Source organism: Apodemus sylvaticus, chromosome 22, assembly GCF_947179515.1.
Source record: "Apodemus sylvaticus chromosome 22, mApoSyl1.1, whole genome shotgun sequence".
Taxonomy (NCBI): domain Eukaryota; kingdom Metazoa; phylum Chordata; class Mammalia; order Rodentia; family Muridae; genus Apodemus; species Apodemus sylvaticus.
In genome coordinates, this window is record NC_067493.1 from 7,285,047 (window position 1) to 7,296,147 (window position 11,101).

An 11,101-nucleotide genomic window follows, 5' to 3' on the forward strand; every position below is an offset into this window, starting at 1 on the left:
TCACAACAGCGGTGGGCGAGGCTGACAGTGTGACATTTTGGGATAAACTCCAAAAAGAGAAGGCAAGGCATTTAAGGGGATTCATATGGGAAGCATTGTTCCACTCTTCTCATATTTGACAAAGGGAGTCTAATGTGAATATATCCCCTTGCTCAAGAAGATCTGAGTATGAGAAGCATTTTCTCGCCTGTCACCACCAGCAGCATGATATCACCTTTCTCTTCTGATGTCATGAAGTGGCAAATATAGGAACACAAATCTCGATACACTGTGAAATTGAATTAAGGTGGTAGAGTGCATGTCCTTATTCTCAGTTTCTAGAATGGTTGTTGGTATCAGATGATGTAGACTTATTTCTTTATGGATATGGTGTTTTGTGGCATGTAAGAGCACAGAAGATGTCTCATTGGATCCCCATCTTTAACTGATTGCTTGTCACCACCTTGAGTGTGGGTTTAAATAAAGGCTCTGCAAAAGAAATCAGCAGGTAGTTATGAAGTTATCATCTTCAGATAATAACTTCCTGACTTAATTTTTCTGCATCCCCAGCAACATGGGAAACCCTGATTCTCACTGAGTAGGTACAAGTGCAACACCTGGGAAGACACTCACCTGCCAGCATAGGGTTTCTGGGGTCCAGTTCAGTTCTGCAACAGATTTGGCCATATTTTTTTGCACTAAGGACGGAGTAGGGCCTCTAAGTGCAAATGAGATACTAAGCTGCTGAGACACCCTGATAGGCTAAGCCATGGGTGTAAAGCGAATTTCCTCTCAGGAAATAATTATCTTTCCCAATCTTCACATATCACCAAGATACATCAGGGTTATAATAATGGTGGGCATGCCATCTTCCACTTGCCACAACTGGGCAAAATTAGTCTTCTTGCCAAATGGACAGACACACAGCATATGGTGTAAATAGTCTGCATTCTTCTTTGTGATATCTGGATGTTGTACTATCAGCCACTGGGGAAGGTGCACTGATCTTGTGGGAACCTGGCCCATGTTTTCCCTGCTCTATTCTGGGTATGGCGACAGAATATGTGACTTCTTTCTCCTTTAGTTCCATAATTTTGGTTTTGATTTCTAACACAGAGTCTGTTGAATCTCATGCAGATCTTAAACTGACCATCCTGCACCCTCTGCTGCCTTCTGCTGACATTGAAATTCCAAATCTGACTGTGGTCACTTCATGCAGACAGTTTCCACTGTGTGAATCTACATCTGTTTGCATAAGCTCAATCACTATGGACTTAACAGGAAAGAAACCTGGTGTCATTCTGATCGAAGAAGAATCAGAATCAGTTAGTGTTTTTCTCAGAGAGCTTCTTCTAGTTTTTACTTAAACCAGACCACACTCATGGCCCATTGCCATCCTGACCCTTGAGACGCTCAGAGAATGTTGGATGTACAAATTCTTGGTATATATGAACAATGCCTATCATGTAAATGATATCACAGAAGAGTCCCTGTCTGTCATCATCATTTGCAAAATTCCAAAGGTTGTCAAAATCTAGAGCTGAAAAACAAAACTGCAAATTAAATTTCACAAAATGCATAAGATTCTGTGTTTAAGAGATGAGACTAACACTGTCCAGTCCCTAGATATGGACATGAAGTATTCCTACTCCACCATGGAAGGTATGGTAGTGTCAGGACTGCAAAAGAGTCTTAGTATGTCTGTATGCCCAGTGTTCCATTCACAGATGGGTACTTAGATAGCTCTGCTTACTCTCTGATGTTCAATGCAAAACTAAAATCAATCAGTTCCTACTTCTGCAAGCAAACATATTCTCTCATCTAAGTATTGGTTTCAGCTTAAAAGTCACACTTTATCCATCCCTGGAAGGATATCAGTTGTAGCTCACGATGTTAATCCAAGGTGTGATCTCTATCTAACATCAACTAATTACCAACAGCTACAACAAAATACCAATCTCAAGCTGTATTTCCCCTTATATATGTATGAGTTTACCTTCTGATTTTATAATTTAATACCTGATTCTGTGTCAATACAAAAACTCCTGATTAACCTAGTTAATTATTTTGGAATAGATAAGTCTAGCCACAAGCAACATTCTCATGCAGTGGTGAAGATGCTGTTTGCTGTGTTACAGAATGTTAGAGTAGCTGAAATGTACAGAAAGGGAAAAGTTCACTTAATGGAGGTCAATGATTTGGGTACCAACATTGTCCAGTAAGAATGCATGAGTATCTCAGGCAGTTGTATTAGATACTTAGGAAGGTAATACTCATATACATATAATATTCTTGCTTTAAGGGTGACCGTAAATTCCACTCCTTTCTACACAGCCACTCAGAAAATTCAGATTTCAGCACATGAATAGTGGGTCAAGTCTACGTATAGAAATATTTCTGGGTAGCTGTGAACAATCATCTATCCATTCTAGATATGGAGCTGATGAGAGAGCAACATAAGAATAATGCCCACACAGGGGAAGCATGGAGTTTTATGGCATCGTTTAGAGAACTGGGAATGAGCCTTTGTTTACAGGAACAAAAAGCACCTAGTGAGAGTTGACTGACCATATTCAACTGCAGAATAGGTGACAGCAAACAAAAACTGGAAACCTGGTGTACACTGAGAAACAGGTATGTTGTTAAGTGTTTGAAGAGCCTGCTTTCCAGGGAGCACAGCTGCCAGGGGACAGCAATGAGAACACCTTAGCACAAAAGTTTTAGACATTATTTTCAGAAGTAAGAGTTGGGGAATAAGGCCTACAGAGGACAGTATTTTATCTGGATTGATTAGAGAGAAAATAGGACCAAAACAAGACAGAAGGTCCCAGGAGAAAGAGGTTGGGGGAATTGTCCACAAGACCTAGTTGAGTCAGTGAAGGAAGTTAGGCCTCTCCCAGCATGGATCATTCACTGCTTGCTATTTTGTTTTCTGACTTCCTCATTTCTAGATGAGTCAGCCCCACCCCCTTAAAACTCTGCATCTGAAACTCACCACTTCTGCTTTTTCAACATTTCTCTTCTGATCAAAGTTTTTTATCTGATACTGCAGATTCTACCTCAATGCCCCAGGCACTCATGCTCCCTGGAGCAATGCCATTAGCCTCCATTTAAGATGGGAGGGTGACATTTAATACTCTTCAACCTGAAGCCAGACATACACTCCTTGCTCTATCCATTGAAGTAGGATGCTAGTGCCATTTGTTTCAGGATGACATGGGAGTCCAACTGTGGGGTGAATGGTAACCCCTTCCCTGAACTCCCTCACACAATCCTTCCCCTTACACACCCCCTTTTCCATTGATAAAATGGCAGACCCCTGACCCGGGCACATCAATTCTCTGCAGTTTGTGAAGCATATGTCACAAATAGTGCAAGTGCACTTGTGTTTCTCTAGCTACAGAGGCTTGGGTAGTCCCCAAACCTCCACCCACCAACTATTGTTCTCAAGAAGCAGGAAATGTAAATGGAGAATCTGATCATAAACCAGATGGATGTAAGGGAAAAGACCTGCAAGTTTGCCTGGCATTTGTCACTGAGGGATTATAGGACTATAGCTATTCATTTTTTCAAATTTCATGGTGTCTTTCTTGGGTCTGTAGTGTCCTCCTCATCTTATATTTTTTCAAGTCTTTTGCTTTAAATGGCTGCACCTCAAGGATGTCACTATGCCCAATCTCATATCCATAAGTAGTTCTCTGAGAGTGTGCCTTGGTACAGTTGTGGAAACTCTTAGTTTATAAATTCGCATTTTTCATGGTTCTAATCCCCACAATAACTAGCAATTTCTGACTGACTTTGATCCTGAGAATATAGTGGGATAGACTTCATTCCCAATTCTACTGTGTGACCCCATGCAACCCGGGAATCCTCCAGTTGGATACAAAGCCTTTGTCTGCCTAGTGTCAGAATAAAATGTTTTTCATCGCCACTATTTGACAGTACACAGAATCCAGGATATCACAATCCACAGTAAGTGTCCTTTGAGGACCACCCTGCATTGATCTGAAGGTTTAGGCCAGTGTCCATGGAAGTCTACACTACTATGGACATGTCCTACCACAGGACATATTCTTTCTATGTGAAGCTGAAGTTTGGTCATGAGCAAGAAATTTCTCACCTGCACAGATTATAGAATGAGAACAATGACGCCTCAGAGAACCACAAGAAGCTCAAGAAGAAGAAGAAAAGCTTCTACTGCTAAGGTCCTCTCAGGGAGCCCACCAATTGTGGAATGGTCCTTTCTGCCTTTTAACTTTTTTTTGGACTGCATATTCTCTAGCCCTTTTTTTTTTTATCACTTCTACCTCTTGCTCATCAGATAACCTTGTGTTATTTGGACTAAATTTTGTGAAAGAGACTGTTATCCCTCCCAGCATGGCCTTGTCACCCTCAAGTGGCTTGAGAATTAAAAAAAAAAAAATGCATGTTACCTCTGGATTCCGACAGGGTTTACAGAGCTGATTGTTAAGGATCAGGTATTTAGAATATCCTCCCAATGAGTCTCTTGGTCTATCTTGGGAAAATTATGCCCTACACAATATTTGTTGTTTTGCCATTACCTTTGACAATCACGACCGGCTGTAGAGCCCTCTTTCCTTTGGAGGGATGTGTATACTTATTGTTTTTGGTCTTGGGATAAGAGTTCTTATGGCTTATTTTACCCTTTTCTGGGTCTTTATGCATTCCTGTGGCCTGGATGTGTTGTTAAAACAGAATCATCCCTTTATCTGATGATTTCATGCAAGCTCTTCATCTATATTTCCATTTTTTTTGTAAAAATATATAGATATACCTACACACACATACACACACACACATATATGTATGGCAGCTCTGGGTTCAGGCAAGGTTTGCATATATGTGTATTTGTATGGGTATGTGTATATGTATGTGTATTTGTAGGACTGATTCTAGGGAATTGTACATGCCATCCAAATATCCTATCAATGAATTGCAGGTCTAGAATCCCATTCATCATCTACAAAATTACAGGGTAGATTGGATAACGACATTTACCTTGGAATTTGTCCATCCATATATTGGCTAACATAGAGAATAGTTGAAGGAATGCACTCAAGATTGGCAATATTTAGGTACCTGATAGACTCCACAGTGTGCAATAAGTACATATCACTCAGGGAAAGTCTGATGTCGAACTATTCTATACCTGCACATGCACCAGTAGAAGAGGCCAGGTTAATCTATTCATCTAGGAGCATTATCCAAAGCAACCACACATTATTCTGAGGATTTATGCAAAAGTCACAGTCAGGCCCAAGCTCCTATCAGGTGTTAATATAGACATGGCATGGAGACCCACTCACTATACTAGTTCCTTGGTAGTGTGTCTTAAACTTAGTCTCACAAAGTTTTTAGTGTGTCCTTTCTTTGTCGGGGTCAGCTCAAAAGACAAAGTGATTTAAGGCAGAGAGTTACAAAATCTGTCTCCCAGATTCTCTGGATGTTGATCTTTGAAAAGCCTTGGTATGACAGCAACTGTCTGGGTGTCCATTAGATTACTTCCTCCACATTTTACTCTCTGGCTTACATCCAGTCTCAGTAAGTCAGTGACACTCCATGAATCATAAATTAATTGTCAAGGAACAGACTTAGCTTGGAAAGAGATTCTAAGGAAGAGGTGTCTGACAGTAGAAAAACAAATGACTAGAATTGCGGTGCAAGATGATGGCCTATGTTCTGCTCAAGGAAGCTTTGAAACCAGCTTTCTCTTTGTTCAATTATCTTTATTTCTGATGAGCTTTCTCTGAAGGTCTCTAAACAGCTCTCTTTCTCCCTATGTGCTGCCTGTGACAGTTCTCCAACAGTTCTCTCTTGCTATTCTGACAACTTTACCTTGATAGTTTTTTTTTTTTTTTTATTGCAGCTCATAGGCCCAGTGACCTATTTTACATATGAATGCAGTAAATATCTTCTGCTCTCTTTGATTATCCTACAAATCAGAATCCTGTGAAAGTAGCCCCTTTCTACTTAGGAGACAACAATCACATATTTCCCTTAAACTTAGCAAAATAATTTAGAGATTTGCTTGCCACTGTTAAGCACAAATGATAAGCATGCTGTGTATGCCCTTTCTAGAAATTACAACTTCTACAGGACCTGGGCCTAGCCTTGCTCTATGCCTGGCTGATCTTGAACTCAGTAGTCTGACTGCCTTTAAAAAAATAGACCTCTTTTCTTACTCTGATTCAGAGACTTTGGCACGCAGTTCAACTGCATTTGCTACTTTAGTTTTGTAAAACCCCTTAAACAATTCATATTGCATTGTTATATTTTCAGGTAGTTGAGAAACTAACAGTATTCCAAGTCATATTTTAAAGAATTTTCTATACCCTAAATGGCTCTCTAGAACGCCAGGCTATACCATTTGCTGAGCAATTTGCCACCTTTTGCCTCTGGATTCCTGCTAGCTCTGATTATCAGGGAGTCCTTAACATTAACAAGAAGGATATTTCTCAAAGGAAGAATATAAAATATGTGCATTATTATATAAAGAAGATTTATAATCACACAGCTATCAACACTCCTGGAGGCCCATGTCTGCTGGTTCTATCCCACAGGCAGAAAACATGTCATTTTTTCTGTAACAAGAGCTGCCAGTCAAACCCCTACAGCTCTCCTTGTAAGTAGTCAGTTTTCAGCGATATACTCTGAGAACTTCCATGGCAAAAGGTTCTCTTTAACTGTCCCTTTAATTTTCCAGGCTTGGACAGACACATTCTCTTGCCACAGACAGACAGACTCAGGACTCCTGTGGGAGAAGCAGGGTCCAGGTACTCAGGTAGGTAAGGAGTTGTTGAGTGACAGACAGACACCACACACCAAAATCGGTTTGAATCTGCTGCAACTTTACTTCTGCAAACATCTCAGATACAGACATATGATTTAGGGACTACTGTTTTACTTCATGCCACATTACATCTGCTGATGATCAGAAGTGGGGATTACATGTTTACAACTTGAAACTAAAAAGGACAGAGTAGGAAGGTGTTTTTGAGGGGCGGAGAACCTTTTGTAACGAGATAATGAGTGAATTTTGGAAACAGGAGTTTTGTTTTCAGACTTCATGCTAGTTCAGAGAAATTACAGCTCCTTTTCAACAGAAGATAAGTCCTTGAATTTGAAGATTCCCTTGGCAGACAGCCATTATTGGGTGAAGAGTACAACTGTCTCTGAGACATTATAATAAATCTTCTTTCTACATACACAGAAAAATTCACTCTCTATTTGAAATATATTGATATAGAAAGCATGTGCTAACACAACTGTAGGTGTTTCCCCACCTTACCATTGAAAAAGATTTGCTGACTAATAACAGTGCTCCATAGTGTTTGTCATCTGTTTCCTTGTTTTCTCCCAGGGTTGTTTCATACATATCATCTGGTGAAAGGGAATTGTATGAAGTTGCAAAGTAAAAACCATGTTTCCTAAAATCCCTCTTTAATGTTAAAAGCTTGACCATCGTTCCACTGATGGGCCAGCTTTATATCACCCATGCAAGTCAAGTAACAGGTTATCCTCCTTGATTTCAGGAAGAAGAAGGGGAAGTGCTGTGAAGAATTCTCAAGTAAGCTATGTAGTCAGGTCATGATGAGTGCAGGATCACTGCCCACAAAGGGGAGGAGAAAGCAGCTGAACCACCCCTCACAGCCTCAGTTGCAATGGTGTGTCCTCCTCCAGTGCTGGGTGGGAGTGCAGATGGATGAGGTTTTTAGAGGACAGGCACAAATGCTATGGGAGTGCAAACCTGACCTGAGATATGTGAAAGATCTTGCCCAGGACTGGAAGCACATTCTAACCTTGAGGAGGGGTAAGACTCACTGGCCAATCAAGGACACCAGGCAAACATGCCAGTCAGACTAAGAGGAGGGTTCTTCCTGCTGCCTTGTTGAAGTTTGTTTTGGCTTAACAGGCTTGAATGGTTCTCTGTGTCCTGCTTTCTGTGCTGCTCTTGGGTGCTGTGTGACAACCTCAGTAAGTTATGTTTTTGAGACATGTTGAGCACAGGGTCTCTGCCCATGATGAGGAGAACGTGGATGAGCAGTGGAGCTGGGGTTCTGGGTCTTCCCTGGTGTTGGATGGGAAACATCAGACAGATGTAGCCAGATATGGCCACCTGTGAGGTCCCTTGTGCTGCTCCTCACTACCTGCATCAGGCTGTGACCTCTGAAAAACTTCACCAGCAAGACTGAATCTGCTCAAAGCAGTTGAGCCAGAGACTTCCTTATAATAATAATACAGGGAAGATGCTAAATGTACAGAGCTCTATTTCCTCTTAAATCTACAATTTCTGCTCTTAGCATTCACCACCTGTATAGGATCCATTTGTTGTTTATTTTTTGGAGCTATTAAAAAGCATCTCATGTGTTGGGTAGAGCTCCAATATGAAATTGAGGTACACTAGAGTAGAATTGAAGATGTAAAGGATTTACCAAGCTTAGGAAGTAGTGACAGTATGTAGCATTTAGCTGATGGAGAAGAGCCTTAAATACGCCCCACAGATGAATAGTGTGCTAAGCAGGTCGGTTAGAGACTAGGATGCTGGGGTTCATGCGTTTGCTCACCAGCTTTGTGTAGAAATCTGTCTCCAAACCATGATGGGGATAACTGTAATGTACAACCAGCCAGTATGAACATGATAATAGCAAGAAACTGGTCTACACAATGCTGCTCACACTGTCATTACAGAGTCACACACACACACACACACACACACACACACACAACCAAAAAAACAAAACTAATGTAGTTACTATGACCATTAGCATGAAGATTTCACATAAAACTTTTCTCTTCCAGCACACAATCACAGGACTCTGGGCCCTACCACACGCACACTTGCACATCTATGCTTACTGTTGCCCTTCTCCCAAAAGCTAAAAAAAAAAAATGGTCCCATGCTAGAAGTTCACCAGCAGATGGATGGGTAAAGAGGGAGTAGCACAGAGACAACAGAGCCTCACTCAGCCATAAGACACGGAGGACATTGTGTGGCATTATGTTACATGACATAAGCCAGGCTAATAAAGACACATCATGAATGGGGCAGGGCAGGGCGGGACTCTCGTGACACCACCACGGGAACATAGAGTTGGTCACGGAGCACACGTGACATGAGAGCAAATATGGCAGACGGCTGAGTGGGGGGAGGGGGGCGACTAGTGGGAGACACGAGACAGGGTGGGGACCAAGGGCCGCTGAGAGTGACATGCGAGCCCTCCACACCCACTGAGTGATGTTCTTGTGTCTCAGAGACATACGCGCAGTGCATGTGAGCATGGGCCTCGCACACTTCCACAGCAGGTCGGCTATGCACATGTGAAAGTTGTGTAGTGTAGTGTGTTCATGGGAATCCAGAGTGTGTGCACAGAAAGTCCGCTCACGCTTGTGTTCCCTGGCTCCTTTCCTTCTGTGGGGTCGCCCTGCCTGACTTCCGTGGGGTGGTTTCCATCTCATTGTGTTTGTTTTTGCTAAAAACTTATAAATAAGCAAGGGAGGGGAGGCGCATGCTATTGACACGCACACTTGGAGATCGGAAGCGATTGTGTCTCCTAAGTATTATGTCAGCCTGGTGTATAGAATAAGTTCCAGGGCTATACTATGTATTAAAAAATGAAAACAAAATAAACAAACTCTCTCTCTCTCTCTCTCTCTCTCTCTCTCTCTCTCTATATATATATATATATATATATATATATATATATATATATACTACATATAATTATTATATATGCATACATAATTATATATTATTATATATAATGTATATCATATTATAAATACTTATATATTATATATTATATATCATGTATATAATAATATAAATGCTTACATAAATATAATATAGAATATATTATATATAATGAATTATAGGCAATATATATTATATATGTATATATGTGTAATAATATTATATATGTCATGATATATGTGTGACATATGCATATATGATATGTGTACATATATGTATATATATATATATATATATATATATTTATATATACATATAGTAATTCATATATGTACATATTTGAAATTACTAGTCATTTCTGACAATTTTGATTCCCTCACATACACATGCAGGCAGAACATCAATGCACATAAAATAAAAATAATTTTTAAAAAATGTTTATTCACATTCAGAGGGCCATCATGTTTATTTTATTAGTAAAAACATTTTTGTTATTAATAAAAGCATTTTCTCAAAGAAAAAGAATGACATGTATCTTAGTTGTGTTTCACTGTTGTTCACAGACGCCGTGACCGAGGCAACTCCTATCAGGACAGCATTTAATCAGGGCGGCTCACAGGTCAGAGGTCAGTCCATTATATTCAATGCTGGAGCTTGGCGGCCTCCACGCAAGCATGGAGCAAGAGGAGGTGAGAGTTATACATCTTCATCTGAATGCTCATGATGGAGGACTGACTTCCAGGCAGCTAGGGGGAGGGTCTTAACCCACACCCACACTGACACAGCTACTCCGGCAAAGCCGCACCTTCTTTATTTTTACTACACTTGAGTCATAACGGTGAAAAGAAAAGACACAAAAGACTCGGTATTTATAATAAGACTTAAAGCTCTACAGTTGGACAGACTATGTTGTATAGTTCCTGTTAATAACAGTGAGATATGACTTGCCATGTTCTACCTAGGCTGCTCATACACCCAGGCCAGTCCTCCTGGCCAATCCACCTACCCCATGGTCCATACTTCTTCCTCTTCTCTTTCCTTCATATTCTCAACCACAGACTCCAAGCATGGGAACTGAAGCACCACCTACCTTTCTTCTCCCCAGCATTAGGCTTTAGGCATCTTTATTAAGTAATCATGAAAGGCAGAAAAGAAATGATGTAACTATATTCCCAGTATCACTGTAAAGTATATAAGGCTTCATGACAATTTGTCCAGAGTCTACGATCTTGTATTAGGGCACATAAATTTTGCTTGTAATTTTTCTCTCAGACTGCAAAATTTAAATCTAGAAAATAATACTTCTTTTAGATAGGGCCCCATCATGATAACCGGATTTCCTATTTTGTTTGTACTAGTGTAACTATAGTAATTTGGTTTAACATAAGTTCATTTTTTTGGTGTTGCTTT

The 11,101-nt window shown here is 40.4% G+C and overlaps 1 protein-coding gene across 1 annotated transcript in view; it reads right to left on the minus strand.

The window, feature by feature from the left end:
• LOC127673250 (zinc finger protein 420-like) overlaps positions 1–11,101 on the minus strand; it is a gene marked incomplete at both ends in the record, with an annotated part of 115,798 nt that overhangs the window by 72,025 nt on the left and 32,672 nt on the right. The gene's annotated exons all lie outside the window — the stretch shown is intronic.